This window comes from Anabrus simplex, chromosome 1, assembly GCF_040414725.1.
Source record: "Anabrus simplex isolate iqAnaSimp1 chromosome 1, ASM4041472v1, whole genome shotgun sequence".
NCBI classification, from domain to species: Eukaryota; Metazoa; Arthropoda; class Insecta; order Orthoptera; family Tettigoniidae; genus Anabrus; species Anabrus simplex.
The window spans coordinates 1,744,698,615-1,744,715,331 of record NC_090265.1 but is presented as its reverse complement, the minus strand read 5'-3'; the positions used below and the strand labels follow the sequence as shown (position 1 = coordinate 1,744,715,331).

The window sequence follows — 16,717 nt, the reverse complement described above, 5'->3', positions numbered from 1 at the left end:
GTGTTTGTTGTCTGTACATTTTTTTGGCTCTCCACTTCTAATTTCCAATCGCCGCTGCTGCCAGCGGGAGTTCTTTAACGTGCCAGTAAATCTACCGATACGCGAGGCTGATGTATTTGAGCACCTTGAAATACTACTGGACTGAGCCAGGATCGAACCCGCCAAGTAGATGTCAGAAGGCTAGCGCTCTACTGCATTAGCTATCCAGTCCGGCAGTCTTTCTTTTCTTCATTCTTCCGTCCTTTCTCTCTTTCTTCACTGCGTTATTCCACTCTCATTCGTCCATCAACCGGATTTATATCTTTAATAGGCAACGTGTCCTTTAAGAGAACTCTTAAATACTTGCGTTAAAAATGAATCTGTTCTAACACTTTCGCTTTGTTTTGTTCACGCGTACCGGTTTCACTCACAAACAATGACGTACTTGTAGATGTGAAAAGTGCGTCAGGGCTATTCACCGTGACTTGAAGAGATTCTCTGAAGCGTGATATGATGGGGGAAATCACTCTCGAATGTTTTGGAAATGGTAAGATCATTCGCTTTCTAAATTCACCGTCCTCATTAACACAAGTTTAAAACGGAAAAACAACGCGAGAACCTTTCTCTGGTAGATTTCTTGAAGACTATTTATGATTTATATTTTTTTCTAAATCTTTTCAGCAGTCGAGTTGATTTCTCTATTTGTGCTATGAAGACTTTCATTCTCTTACTTATGCAGAGGAAGAACTTAAGTGGACTTTAATACATTTCTTAATCTAAGAATAATCTCCTACTCTTCTTCTTCCTGGCCTATTAACTACATAGTCTTAAACATAAATATCAGTCCACATGATTGAGAAAATATTTTAATATATAGCGAAATAGCTAAAGTGTGTTATGAAGAGACTGGATATATGGAGGTAAAACATTTGACAGACAAGTTCAAATGCATGGGTGAATGAATCCAATTCAATGGACTGGATGAAGAGGCAAAGAAGCCAAGAGCCAGAAAATTAGACCTAACACAGAACATACGGGCAACATACTACAAGGCCAAAATCCGACATTATAACTCGGTAATAAAACCGGAAGGATTGTACGCTTCAGAGAGCCTTATTTTAAATAAAAAGAGGGGAGCTGCTAGAACTCGGGAAGAAAGAAAGGAAGATCCCTAGGAAAATTCTGGGACCTCAGAAGACTACTGATGGGACTCAGAAGAAAAGGAAAAAATGAGGAGCTCTACAAATACACTGAAAAGGTCACGAACACAATGCCGAAACTAAGGCTGAAATTCTACGGATACCTGGTATGAATGGATGACATACGACTGACCAAAATATATTCAGGTATATCATGAGGTTAAAGGCCATCTCCAGGTGGGCAGAAGAAGTCAAGAGGGATGCGGAAGAGGTTGGAATGATCCACAATAGAAGAGAGTTCAAAAGAAGAGTCGAGAGTCTAAAATCATTTGAAGAGAAACCACTAAAACAGAGGCCCGAACGGATCATTTCCAAAGAGTGGCGGAGATATGAACCCCGCAGGCCCCGAGGGGTGGGGGTCCATGGTTTGTGAGTGGCCCATGACTGTTTCTTCAGTAGGTGAAGAGTGATTTTACATATTGATAAAGCTACAGAATACAACACATTATCGTTTGTATTACGGAGGGTTATTCCAATCTTAGGCCGTCGTTGTGCAGAGCTTCTTTCATCAATAAGAGTACAGTCGTTATTTCTAAAATAAATGTAGGTTTCCCAACCTGTTCCAATAATAACCATCCCTTGCTGTCGCTCACAACAATCAACAAGGCTTTTGAAGTAATTAGCGAGTTCTGAGAACCCAGCAGTCAGCGAAGATGCGATAACAAAGACATCCTCCTTATCTAAACTCTAAATACTGAAGTTTCGAGCCTGTTTATAACTCTCGGCAGTCAGTGTAGCTTACGATGGACGGTTAAGTTGTAAATAGTAGTAAATTATTTGTCCTAGGAACGAGATTATTTCTTAACATTGTGATGGTCAGAGTGTTTTGGTTGCTATAATTGGAATATGCATTTGTGTGTGTGTTCGTACCATATAAGTGTATGAATTTAATTCCTTCGGATTTGAAATTTTAATTATGTAATTATTATTATTATCATCATCGTTGCGTCCTTAATGTTCATTGTAATAATATACAACCCTGCACTACGAAATAAATTTGTATTTTTTCAGGAAACTAGGGGCCCATTTGCAATTATTGAGTGTTGTGGGGGGGGCGAGCTTTATGGCGCCGCTACTGGGAGAGAAAGATGAGAAGCGAACGAATGAAGAGGTTTCGGGAAGAGAAGAGAAGAAATGCCGTCTATAGATAACCAAATTCGGAAACAAAAAAAAAATAGCAGTGTAGCAAGCAGCCTGGATACTGACGGGAACGCCCTGTTAGGAGCACGGAATATAAACGATTTATGGGATAAATATGAGAAGAAATCTGGCTTACATTTCGTACCAACCTTTTGAGACCTAACACCAGGATAACAGGCGAAAATGTCAGAGTTCCAATGATCAGATGTTTGTTTTGTAGGCATTAAATGGAATTACATCAACCGCATTAAAGTAATAGTGGTAGTAACTGTTGTTGAATTAGTACTAAGGTACTAAATATTTTAGAAATATTGAAAATAACGAGCGAGTTGGCTAGTCGGTTCGCATTTGGGATAGTGGATTCAAAAACCCGTTGTCAGTAGCCCTGAAGATGGTTTTACGTGGTTTCCCAAGCCCTGTCCTGTCCCATCGTCACCATGAGACTTGTCTGTGTTGGAGCGACGTAAAATAAAATAGCTAAAAAAAGAAACACCTCCTGATACTGTGCTTATTCGAGCGTCCGGCTTCTTGGCTGAATGATCAGTGTAGAGAATTGCCTAAATTAAATACCTGCCACGCAATAACATCTACTAAATCATAATAATAAATTAAAACCCTGTTATGATTAAAACTACTGCTGTAATAAATAAAACTCAAGAAACAAATAGACAATGATCACAAAATGGTTTAAAGTAGACTCATACAACTACAGAGGGTCCCGGGTTCGATTCCTAGGCAGGTCGAGTATTTTAGCCCCGTCTGGCTAATTCCTGTAGCTCGGGGACTGAGCGTTCGTGTTCAAAGAGGATATAATACAATAGAGATGAAAGTCAATAATATATTTCGGTTCCAAGACAGATGGCCCCTTGTAGTTTCAGTCCGCAATCAGAGATTGCACCGCAATGCGTATTGTGTGCAATACTTTACTATTATTTTCAACAGATAGCGCAGAGAGGTGACTTCCGCCGTAGTGGCGCACATCCGGTTATGCTCACCACCCCTCCCACCAACCACAATCTTATTCACCCCCTCCTTCCACCTCCTATCAACACCCCCTCTCCCGTTCTATGACGATTATAATGCAGTTCTACTATTTACAGCCCTATACTGTGATTCATATATTTTTATTTTCAAGTACTTGCTATGTCCTAAATAATGATCTGATACCCCCTAGTTCGTACGGCATACTGTGTTATTGAGAGCGTAACCTCACACCACAAAGTACCTTTACCTTGAAATTAATGATTGGCACATTACCACAAAGCTGATATTATGACAAATAATGAATCCCTTCTAAAGCAAGACACCAGAGCACAGCATACGCAAGATATGGGTATCACATCAGTATCCATGTTCTACATGAAAATAAAAATAACAGAATTAAGTGCACTGAGATAGGAAATATATAGAAATACATTAACAGAAACATTCAGCTTCCAGCCCCTGAGGTGTACTCAAAAAAGGAAATACAGGATTTCAGGAGGACTGGCGAAGATATATTTCTAATAAACAAGCACAAGGAACAAAGATTTACAGATAAGGCACATGGGCACTTGGAATTCAAACAGCACAAATACTGTAGCATCATGGGAACTATCGCTTAAAAACGATATTAGTTCCAACATGGTTAATCGATTGGGTAAAGTCGGATTCAATGCAATCCAGCAATATCATCTCCATAATACGTGACGTTATACGACTAATTCTTTGTCAGAAGGGAACACTGATTGAGGTTATACTTGAAATACTTCACTTCGAGACAAACGGCCTTTAATTATTAAAATCGCTCTTCTCATGCCTACTTGCCTGCCACCTACAGAACGTTCCTACAACTATCTACTGGTTGTGAATGACCTCCAGCGCCATCTAAAACTTAGGACAGGAACTACCTGAAGCTAGCTACAGATTAGAACCATAAGCCCCGTTAGACTTTCGTTTTAATACACATCTACATTTACATACACCGCATCAGACTCCAAACCGCCACGGAAACACGCAATAGTGACTACATTCCTCGACACAGGGTTGGCATCCGGTCATACAACTTGGCTAAATCCATACAAAGTGCCGACCTCAGGTAAATGGGATAAGGCCGGGACGACGACGACGAAGAAGAAGAAGAATTAATTAATTAATTAATTAATTAATTAATTGAATGAATGAATGAATGAATGAATCCTAAATTGAAGGGTACCTCGAAGGAGCTCACAACTTGTAGACTAATAAATAGGCAAAGAAGTTTTGGGCACTGATAGATTTGAACAAGGCGCAAGCGTATACTAGCCGTTCTGCAGTTGTGTAGATGACTTGCATAAATTGTAGGGGTACTGATAGTTCAGATCGCTAATATTTATACAACTCTCAATGCAGAACAGTTGTGCGGGTAGAAGATACTTGCCCCTTGTTCAAATAAGTCTGCATTCTTAAAAAACTCCTTTCCCTATAGCTCATTCCATGTTGAGAAAACAGTATTGCTCTTATGACAACTGAGTTACCATATCGAACGGCTTTGCTCAACAGCATAACGGGAAAACCTTGGCATATGTATTGGCGAAACTCAGTACTTAAGTTCAAAATAAAAGAACGAAGTAAGTAGGCTGCGCATTATTTTCTTGTAAGCTAGAGTACAGGGTTTGTAGGTCGAGGGGAGGGCTTATTTCGTTTTTTACAGCAACATGGCTGAACTACTGCAATATAAAACCTCACTATTGAAGTTCAAGGCAAACTGGATGAAAATCGACAACAGATAATTTTTAATGCATTTAATAAATTTGTCCCGGTACTATTGTGCTGTCATATCGCCCCACGAAAAGAATGGTAACAATCAAATGCGCCTGTGAAAAAACGCTAAAAATTGGTAAAAATAAAATGCGCTTAACAAACAAAAGCTAAATAACAAAACCAAGCACAGATAAATATCATAGCGAATTTCTGTACCAGTACATGTCATGTCGTGATGTACCGCTGCACACCACAGCAACTGCTGTTCAGTACAAGAATATTAGAACACATACTAAACAAATAGATGACTTCTCTTCAGCAGTGATAAGCTGCCGCCGATTCACAGCGTAACGGATTACGCGTTGCATGTATCAGAGCAGCTCAGAAGGAAAATAAATGAAGGCAACAAAGCCACTATTGTGCTTCCTCCCTGCGAAGGTATTTATTAAATACAGAATGTTAAGTAGTTATTTTCATAACTTAGGGGCAAAAGCATGCCTCACCCATTTTCTTTCTTTCATAATACAATATAAAGTACATTATAAAATTCCTTAATCGCAAGTAATTATGAGTGTCTAAGAGAAGGTGTGTTCACTCCTTGTAGGTCCATAAGAGCAATACTGTTTTCTTAACATGGAATGAGCTATAGTGATAAATTAGTGTTGCAACCACAAGGCCGTAGCTGAGTTTAACATTTTCTCCACTAACTTGCTCTGACTCCTTCACTGTATCTTTCTATCCAATCTTCTGTTGGTCAACTCTGTTCTCCTTCGACCCTGATAGTATTCAGTTTTTGGGACCAAGGCAGTCTCTCGTCTTCCCGCCTTTCTTTGCCCCATCCTTTCTTCCTGTCACCGATACTTCCAATCTTTGAGGGATGAGATCACTTCACATTTCTCCTACGATTGGTGTTAAAGATTGTTATTGCGTTGCATTTTCCACTTCCACGGGAAAATAATAGATTAAAACCCAGTCATTAGCATGGTTTCTGATTTCCATACTTAATCTGTATCCATAATGGAGGGCACGGCTATTATTTGCTAGTCCTAGTTCTTTCCAACTTTCAGCATAGATTGAAAATATATCTGTGTTAGTGCCCCATTAAAATAAAGTACGGTACTGTCCCAAATATGCCTTTAATGAAAAAAATGTTTATTTCGCACACAATTTGCTTTACGTCGCACCGACAGAGATAGGTCTTATGGCGACGATGGGATAGGAAAGGCCTAGGAGTGGGAAGGTAGCGACCCTGGCCTTAATTAAGGTACAGCCCCAGCATTTCCCTGGTGTGAAAAAAGGCAAACCACCGAAAACCATCTTCAGGGCTGCCGACAGTGCGGTTCGAACCCACTGTCTCCCGGATGCAAGATCACAGCCGTGCGCCCCCAACCGCATGGCGAACTCGCCCGGTAAAATATTTATTTAAAATCAGGATAACGTAAAGTGATTTTCAATTCTCTAAACTTTAATAATAATAATAATAATAATAATAATAATAATAATAATAATAATAATAATAATAATAATAATGTTACTACTTTAACTTCCCACTAACTACTTTTGACAGTTTTCGGAGACTTTAAGGTACTGGAATTTTGTCCCGCAGGAGTTCTTGTATGTGCCAGGAGATCTGCCGACAGGGACTGCCATATTTGAGCACGTTCAACTACCATCTGACTGAGCCAGGATCAAACCTTCCAAGCTGGGGTCAGAAGGCCAGCGCCTCAACAGTCTGAGCGCTCACCCCGGCCTCTAGGCTTTAATTTTGTAGTTAAACTGAAATACAATTTTTTATATCATAATCATCAAAGTATAATTTTCGTTATACAGTATAATTCTAGGTGTTCAGAGTTTCTTATAAGAAGACCCAGGAGCATAAACAATGTTAAGTGAAGAAACACGTGCTCTTTGTAAGAATGAATTAAAGCGATAAATATTAAAAGTCCTCCTCTTGAACGTGGTTGGGATGTAGAAGGTGGCAAGCCGCAGTGGACACAAACACGGACGGAGAATAATGTCAGACTGAAACAGCGAGCAAGGAGCGAGCAAAACAACGAGCAGGGGTGTCCAACCCGCAGTCACAGGAGAAACTATTGTTGTAGCTAGAAATCGGTGTAATTCGAAGGGGGTTATATTAAAAAAGTACAGATAAAGAATTTTTACAGCACCCATCAAACATCAACAACTTATTGTTTGAATAAAGAATATACCGGTAATCACCTTGACCTTTTATGATTAAAAAGCGGCTCTTGATGGTATCATTATTATTATTATTCCGGAGATTTAGTGGCCCTAAAGTGCCCAGCTTTTATACCAACTCAGACGGGAAAGTTCCAGAACTCTCTTGAGCTAGGCAGAATGCCTGTTCACGCCACCAGTTTTAATTGGCTAGAAAAATATAAACAAAAATTCATGATGGGTTAATAACTTAAGGTAGAAGGAAGCCATAGCAGTGCTGACAACCTCAGCGCATAAAAACAATCTACAAACACTTAAGGTTTACCACAAAAGAAATATGAAACTTCTCTTAAAATTAATTGTCCATCCTCCCGCCAGAGGGGGCACATAGGCCGATAGTAGAGACATCTAAAGATCTAAAGATCTAAAGATCAGATACATAGTTCAGAGTTCACAGCACAGATGGCCTTCTCGAAGACTCGCGGTTCAAATGGACGGAGAAGGGGTACCTTTGATATTATTATTATTATTATTATTATTATTATTATTATTATTATTATTATTATTATTATTATTCAAGCTTTCTACTTTGGTGATGATTTCTGATCAATTAACGTTGACATCAGCTTTAATGTAGTATATTCGAGCTTGAAAAAGAGAACCAGTTTTTCATTTCATTTATTTAATCCGTTTAATTTCCAGGGTTGTTATTTTATCCTCAGACTCAGCGAGAGATCCCACCTGTACCACCTTAATGGCAGTGTCCTGGATTATTGATAAAACTGGGGAGGAGAACCAGTAACTCGCCCCACCGGCCTCACCTATGCTGAACAGTGGCGTTGTGGGCTCTGCCACGAAATTTGAAAAGTGGTACGAGGATGGAGATGTGTGGGATCTGGTAAATGCAGCACGGGTGAAGTTTAAGAAAGCGGAGATTGTTATTAGTGGAATACTGTGTAGAAGGGATACTGACTGGAGGGTGATTGGGGATTTAAATGAGACTATGGAGTGGGTATGTGGGAAACTGGGAGTGAAATTTCTAGATCCTAATGGCTGGGTAGGAGATAGGGATCTTCGCTCAGATGGCCTTCATTTAAACCGCAGTGGTACGTATAAGTTAGGAAATCTGTTTGGAAGGGTAATAGGGAGGTGCATTTAGGGAAACGGGATGGCCTAGGAGCGGTGATAAGGGAACAGGGAACTGGAAATCAAGTAGGGATGACATAAAATTGTTAGTGTTGAACTGTAGAAGTATTGTAAGGAAAGGAATAGAATTAAGTAATTTAATAGATATATATTTACCAGATATTGTAATAGGAGTTGAATCATGGCTGAGAAATGATATAATGGATGCAGAAATTTTCTCACGGCATTGGAGTGTGTATCGTAGAGATAGGATAGGAAGGGTGGAAGGGGGAGTGTTCATTCTGGTGAAAGAAGAATTTGTAAGCTACGAAAAAGTTAAAGATGAGACACATGAAATTCTAGGTGTAAGGCTCATTTCTAAAGATAATAGGCAACTTGATATATTTGGAGTGTACAGATCGGGAAAGGGTAGCACTGACGCGGATTCGAAATTATTTGGTAGGATAGTCAGTTATGTGGGAAACGACATGGAAAGAAATGTGATTGTAGCGGGAGATCTGAATTTGCCAGATGTCAATTGGGAAGGAAATGCGAACGACAGGAAGCATGACCAACAAATGGCAAATAAGTTAATATGGGAAGGACAGCTGATTCAGAAAGTGATGGAACCAACCAGAGGGAAAAATATCCTGGATGTCGTGCTGAAAAACCAGATGAGCTCTATAGGGAAACTGAAGTAATAGATGGTATTAGTGATCATGAAGCTGTTTTTGTGGTAGTTAAAAATAAATGTGATAGAAAGGAAGGTCTTAAAAGTAGGACTGTTAGGCAGTACCATATGGCTGATAAAGCAGGCATGAGACAGTTTCTAAAAAGTAATTATGATCGGTGGAAAACGGTAAATAAAAATGTAAACAGACTCTGGGATGGGTTTAAAGAAATTGTTGAGGAATGCGAAAACAGGTTTGTACCATTAAGGGTGGTAAGGAATGGTAAAGACCCACCTTATTATAATAGAGAAATAAAGAGACTAAGAAAGAGGTGCAGACTGGAAAGAAATAGAGTTAGAAATGGATGTGGTAGTAAGGAGAAATTGAAGGAACTTACTAGAAAATTGAATCTGGCAAAGACGGCAGCTAAGGATAACATGATGGCAAGCATAATTGGCAGTCATACGAATTTTAGTGAAAAATGGAAGGGTATGTATAGGTATTTTAAGGCAGAAACAGGTTCCAAGAAGGACATTCCAGGAATAATTAATGAACAAGGGGAGTGTGTATGTGAGGATCTTCAAAAGGCAGAAGTAGTCAGTCAGCAGTATATAAAGATTCTTGGTTACAAGGATAATGTCGAGATAGAGGAGGAGACTAAGGCCAAAGAAGTAATAAAATTTACATATGATAACAAAGACATTTACAATAAGATACAAAAGTTGAAAACTAGAAAAGCGGCTGGAATTGATCAGATTTCTGGGGATATACTAAAGACAATGGGTTGTGATATAGTACCATATCTGAAGTACTTATTTGATTATTGTTTGGTCGGAGGAGCTATACCAGATGAATGGAGAGTTGCTATAGTAGCCCCTGTGTATAAAGGAAAGGGTGATAGACATAAAGCTGAAAATTACAGGCCAGTAAGTTTGACATGCATTGTATGTAAGCTTTGGGAAGGCATTCTTTCTGATTATATTAGTCATGCTTGCGAAATTAATAACTGGTTCGATAGAAGGCAATTCGGTTTTAGGAAAGGTTATTCCACTGAAGCTCAACTTGTAGGATTCCAGCAAGATATAGCAGATATCTTAGATTCTGGAGGTCAAATGGACTGTATCGCGATTGACCTGTCTAAAGCATTTGATAGGGTGGATCATGGGAGACTACTGGCAAAAATGAGTGCAACTGGACTAGACAAAAGAGTGACTGAATGGGTTGCTATATTTCTAGAAAATAGATCTCAGAGAATTAGGGTAGGTGAAGAGGGGAATTCCTCAAGGCAGTATTATCGGACCTTTTTGTTTTCTTATATATAAAAATGATATGAGTAAAGGAGTGGAATCGGAGGTAAGGCTTTTTGCGGATGATGTTATTCTCTATAGAGTGATAAATAAGTTACAAGATTGTGAGCAACTGCAGCGTGACCTCGAAAATGTTGTGAGATGGACAGCAGGCAATGGTATGATGATAAACGAGGTTAAAAGTCAGGTTGTGAGTTTCACAAATAGGAAAAGTCCTCTCACTTTTAATTACTGCGTTGATGGGGCGAAAGTTCCTTTTGGGGATCATTGTAAGTATCTAGGTGTTAATATAAGGAAAGATCTTCATTGGGGTAATCACATAAATGGGATTGTAAATAAAGGGTACAGATCTCTGCACATGGTTATGAGGGTGTTTAGGGGTTGTAGTAAGGATGTAAAGGAGAGGGCATATAAGTCTCTGGTAAGACCCCAACTAGAGTATGGTTCCAGTGTATGGGACCCTCACCAGGATTACCTGATTCAAGAACTGGAAAAAATCCAAAGAAAAGCAGCTCGATTTGTTCTGGGTGATTTCCGACAAAAGAGTAGCGTTACAAAAATGTTGCAATGTTTGGGTTGGGAAGAATTGAGAGAAAGAAGAAGAGCTGCTCGACTAAGTGGTATGTTCCGAGCTGTCAGCGGAGAGTTGGCTTGGAATGACATTAGTAGACGAATAAGTTTGAATGGCGTTTATAAAAGTAGGAAAGATCACAATATGAAGATAAAGTTGGAATTCAAGAGGACAAACTGGGGCAAATATTCATTTATAGGAAGGGGAGTTAGGGATTGGAATAACTTACCAAGGGAGACGTTCAATAAATTTCCAATTTCTTTGAAATCATTTCGGAAAAGGCTAGGAAAGCAACAGATAGGGAATCTGCCACCTGGGCGACTGCCCTAAATGCAGATCAGTATTGATTGATTGATTGATTGATTGATTGATTGATTGATTGATTGATTGATTGATTGATTGATTGAGGGCTGGAACGGGGTCCACTCAGCCTCGGGAGGTCAATTGAGTAGAGATGGGTTCGATTCCCACCTCAGCCATCCTGGAAGTTGTTTTTCGTGGTTTCCCACTTCTTCTCCAGGCGAATGCCGGGATGGTACCTAACTTAAGGCCACGGCCGCTTCTTTCCCTCTTCCTTGTCTATTCCTTCCAATCTTCCCATCCCCCACCAAGGCCCCGGTTCAGCATATCAGGTCAGGCCGCCTAAGGGAGGGACTGGTCATCCTCCCCAGTTGTATCCCCCGACCCTATGTCTCACGTTGCAGGACACTGCCCTTGAGACGGTAGAGGTGGGATCCTTCGCTGAGTCCGAGGGGAAAGCCAACCCTGGAGGGTAAACAGATTAAAAAGAAGAACTTTCATAAAGTTACCCTACTTAAAGTACGGTAGTCATTTGGATGATTTTTTAGCATGTTGCTACAGCTAAGTGTTTTAGCAGCTGCTCTTGTTAATGAGATCTGGTGTCTAAAGTGACTCTGTGGCTTGTTAAATGGCTGTCTGACATCAGCTCACGATGACGAATATTGTGCAGAACTACAACAAAGGTCCAGAAGTATGAAAGTTTCCTGGTTTGTTCATTTCTTTATTCTGTTGATTATAACGTGTGGTGTCCGGCTCCATGGCTAAATGGTTAGCGCGCTGGCCCTTGGTCCAGAGGGCCCCGAGTTCGATTCCTGGCCAGGTCAGGGATTGTAACCTTCATTGCTTAATTCCAGTGGCTCAGGGGCTGGGTGTTTTGCTGTCCCCAGCATCCCTGCAACTCACACACCACATCCTCCACCACAATAACACGCAGGGAGGGTCTGCCTTACAATGCCTGCACTCGACTAAAAATAGCCACACGAAATTATGATTATAACGTGTGATAAAATACATTGACGTAAAGAGAGGTTTTGTTATAGGGACTTCCCCGTTGTTTAGCGAGCATGTTTGTTGCAATGCGTGAACAGCTTTTAGTTTGTAGACGGCATATTTTATTTGAAGTTTCTTAAGAAGTCTACCTTTCCTCTTTTCTTAAAAAAAAAAAAATTATAATTTGCATTATGTCTACCACGAAATTTGAAAAGTGGTACGAGGTCTAGAACGGGGTCTACTCAGCTTCGGGTGGTCAACTGAGTAGAGGTGGGTTCAATTTCCACCTCAGCCATCCTGGAAGTAGTTTTCCGTGGTTTCTCACATCTTCTCCAGGCAAATGCCGGGATGGTACCTAACTTAAGGCCACGGCCGCTTCCTTCCCTACCGAGCTCGATAGCTGCAGTCGCTTAAGTGCGGCCAGTATCTAGTATTCGGGAGATAGTAGGTTCGAACCCCACTGTCGGCAGCCCTGAAAATGGTTTTCCGTTGTTTCCCATTTTCACACCAGGCAAATGCTGGGGCTGTACCTTAATTAAGGCCACGGCCGCTTCCTTCCCACTCCTAGCCCTTCCCTGTCCCATCGTCGCCATAAGACCTATCTGTGTCGGTGCGACGTAAAGCAACTAGCAGAAAAAAAGAAGCTTCCTTCCCTCTTCCTTGTCTATTCCTTCCGATCTTCCCATCCCCTACCAAGGCCCCTGTTCAGCATATGGCGACGATGGGAAGGAAAGGCGTAGGAGTGGGAAGGAAGCGGCCGTTGCCTTAATTACCTGGTGTGAAAATGAAAACCGCGGAAAACCATCTTCAGGTCTGCCGAGAGTGGGGTTCGAACCCAATATCTCCCGAATGCAAGCTCACAGCTACGCGCCCCTAACTGCACGCTAACTCGCCCGGTACCTTTTCTCTTAAAATAACAACCACCATTACTCGTGGAGTTTATTTTGCCATTTATATTGCGGCATGGACCGCCTCTGTGGTGTAGTGGTTAGCGTAATTAGCTGTCACCCCCCAGAGGACCGGGCTCGATTCCCGGCTGTGCCATGAAATTTTAAAAGTGGTACGATGGATGGATCGGGGTCCACTCAGACTCGGGAAGTCAACTGAGTAAATGGGGATTCGATTCTCACCTCATTCATCCTCGAAGTGGTTTTTCCGTGGTTTCCCACTTCTCCAGGTATATGCCAGGATGGTACCAAACTTAAGGCCGCGGCCTATTCCTGACTTCTTCCTTGTCTATCCCTTCCTCCTTCAGCATAGCAGGTGAGGCCGCCTGGACGAGGTACTGATCCTCCGTCCCGGTTGTATCCCCGACCCAAAGTCTCATACTCCAAGTCACCGCCCTTGTGACGGTAGAAGTGGGGTCCCTCACTGAATCCGGGGGAAAAACCAATCCTGTAATTTAAACGAATTTAACACCCTACTTTTTGACTAGCCATATGAACTTTGCGACCTTGAGTAGCCACGTACCACAAGTGGCTTAAAACCCTCCTTTAGGCCACTTCTCAACCCCCAGCACGCGGTTACAGTCCTCATCTGGCGAGGACGCATATGATGCTGTTGGTCTGTTAGAGAATGTTGTAGAGAGTACACGGTTACAGAGAAATCTACGCAGGAAAATTTACAGATTTATTTTCAAAAATATGTATTATTAATTATTCTAAAATGAGAATGTAGCTTCTGATGGCAGAATAAAACTTTTAGTACGATAGTATCCAATAATATTAAAATTTTAGATGTTGAAAAAAGAAAGTGCCAAAATTAAGAAGTAAATAACAATACAGCTGATTTCTTTCCTGGAGCCGTAATAGAATATACGTTTTTCTGTACCTCTAATTTTCTATAACTTCTAGATATAGAAATTCGACTGTAACATAAACAGAAACACCCAGTACCTGAGCCAGGACAGTTAAATAAACGCTGCTAAAATCTTCGACCCGGCTGGGAAAACTATAAGCCTGTTTGTTTCACAAACTCTTCATTCGGACAGTAATGAAAGAAGATATTGAATTCTCGCTCCCATTTGATTGATCGAGTGTGGATTTTGTTTAAGAGGCATTAACCTCGAGGTCATCAGCCCCAAACGTGCTCTTATCAACGAGTTTAGATGAAACAAGAAGGGAAAAGGAGAAAAATAACCTTGCTACTCAAATTAGGTCGTTCTATGTTACCTTGAGCAAAAAAAAAAAAAACTAGACGAGGCAAGTGCCTTTAAGCTGATACTGTCTGCCTCATGAACGTATTTTAGTGTAACGGTGGATTCGTGCTCTCCAAGAACTCTGTATCGTACTAACAGTATCTTGAAATGACTCTGTGAAATTCCTTCATAAGATAATACTATTCCAGACAATCAACATGTTGGCTGTGTGATTCATACACTTGACATAGACACGTGACACAAACATTCCTCGGGTGATCCTTCTGATTAAGTTGTTATTAGAAATTACTCCGATATACGAAACTGACTTGTCTCGATATACATATCGTTATCAATCAGTTCGTCAGTATTATTGGATGTTATAGTTTGAGTCATCAGTCTAGAGACTGGTGTAATGCAGCTCTCCATGCCAACCTATCTTGTGCTAACATTTTCATTTGTACATAACTACTAAATATTACATGTACTCCAATCTGCTTGTCATATCCATACCTTGGTCTTCTCGCACCGTTCTAATTGCCTACACTTCCCTCAAAAACAAACTGAACAAGTCCTGGGTGCCTCAAGATGTGTCCTTCTCATTCTCTCCCTTCTTCTCGTCAAATTTAGCCAATTCGATCTCCTCTCACCAATTCAGTTCAGAATATCTTAATTCGTGATTCGATGTATCACTCTCACCTTCAGCATTCTTCTACAACAGCACATTTCAAAATATTCGATTATCTTTCTTTCTAAGCTAGTTATCGTCCATGTTTCACTTCCATACAATACTATGCTCCAGACGAAAGTCTTCCAAAACATCTTTCTAATACCTACCTCAATGTTCGGAGTGAGCAGATTTCTTTTCTTAAGAAAGCTCTTCCTTGCTTGTGCTAGTCTGCATTTTATGTCCTCCTTACTTCTGCCAGTGTTAGTTATTTACTACCCAAGTAACAATATTCATCTACTTCCCTTAAAACTTAATTTCCTAATCTAATATTTCCTTCATCACCTGACTTCGTTCGACTGCACTCCCTTAATATTGTTTTGAACTTATTTATTTGCATCTTGTACTCCTTACCCAAGACTCTGTCCATACCATTCAGAAATTTCTCCAGATCTTCTGCAGTCTCAGTTAAAATAAATCATCAGCAAATCTCATGGTTTTGGTTTCCTCTCCTTGGATTGTGATTTCCTTCCTAAATTCCTCTTCGATTTCCTTTACTGCCTGTTCTATATAAACATTGGAAAGGAAAGGGGACAAACTGCAACCTTGCCTCGTTACTTTCTGGATTGCTGCTTCTTTTTCAAAGCCCTCCATTCTTATCGCCAACGGCCGTAGCCATGTTGAAGCACCGGATCCCGTGAGATCACCGAAGTTAAGCAACATTGGGCGTGGTCAAGATTCGGATGCCTTGCCACGCGCTGTTGGTGGGGGGGTAAGGGAATGGAGGAGTGGAAAGGAACTGGCCACCCTACCGCACGTTAACTCCGGCTCAGGCACACCTCTGCGGAGGTTCGGACCTGCTTTCGGGCAGAATACACCCTTACCTTACCCATTCCTATCACTGTGGACTGATTTTATGAATTAGTGATTTACTTAAATATGTGTAATATACAATAAAAAATACCTTTTAAAGTTTCATTTCAAAAATGTTGCTGTTATAATCCGTTTTCTAAATTTCTCCATTTTATTTACAAGTCGTCCCAGTTTTAAGTTTTAGTTGTTATTTTATGTATTGATCTAGTTTTGTTATCTATAGCCCGAATATGCCGTGTGTAAAATAGGGTTTGTACTTGGATAATAATAATTATTATTGTTACCGAGTTTTTGTGGTAGTTAAGCATGAAAGAAGGTGCTGGGTGGTGAATAGGTCTCAAGCTACTAAAGAGAAATTAAATTTTAAAATTTAACAAGGTTATATTTTCTTTTCAAAATTAGGTAACAACAAATAGAACAGGTACTTAGTAGCCGAAATACAACTTGAAATGTACAATTACAGGGATTAAAGAATTTGGGCTTCGAGCCCTGAAAACACAATTCTTGAGCAACTAGCTCAACTTTACGATATACCAATTTCAACAAAAGGGGCAGAAGACCCCACTCAAACCCTGGAGCCCTTGCTCCAAATTACACAGCAAAGCCTCCTCGAGGCATACAACTCTCAGTTTTAGAAAAGAGCCACTCGCTCTTAAAGTTAAGCCTCTCCCAGGCCACACCAAACTCAACTTTCAAGTTGTCCTCAAAGGACATATACACAGGGGTAAAATACCCAACCTACTGAGGTCTATTAGGTGAGAAAAGATTAATACATGACCTCTAAAATACAACTTGAGAGGAGGCGAACTTGCACTCCTAATACACTTTGCTTAAGACCTACTTGGCACTAGGCCGTTAA

General features: G+C 40.5%; 1 protein-coding gene across 1 annotated transcript in view; it reads left to right on the top strand.

The window, feature by feature from the left end:
• The window catches only part of LOC136858731 (uncharacterized), a 396,287-nt gene that overhangs the window by 233,797 nt on the left and 145,773 nt on the right, over positions 1-16,717 (top strand). The gene's annotated exons all lie outside the window — the stretch shown is intronic.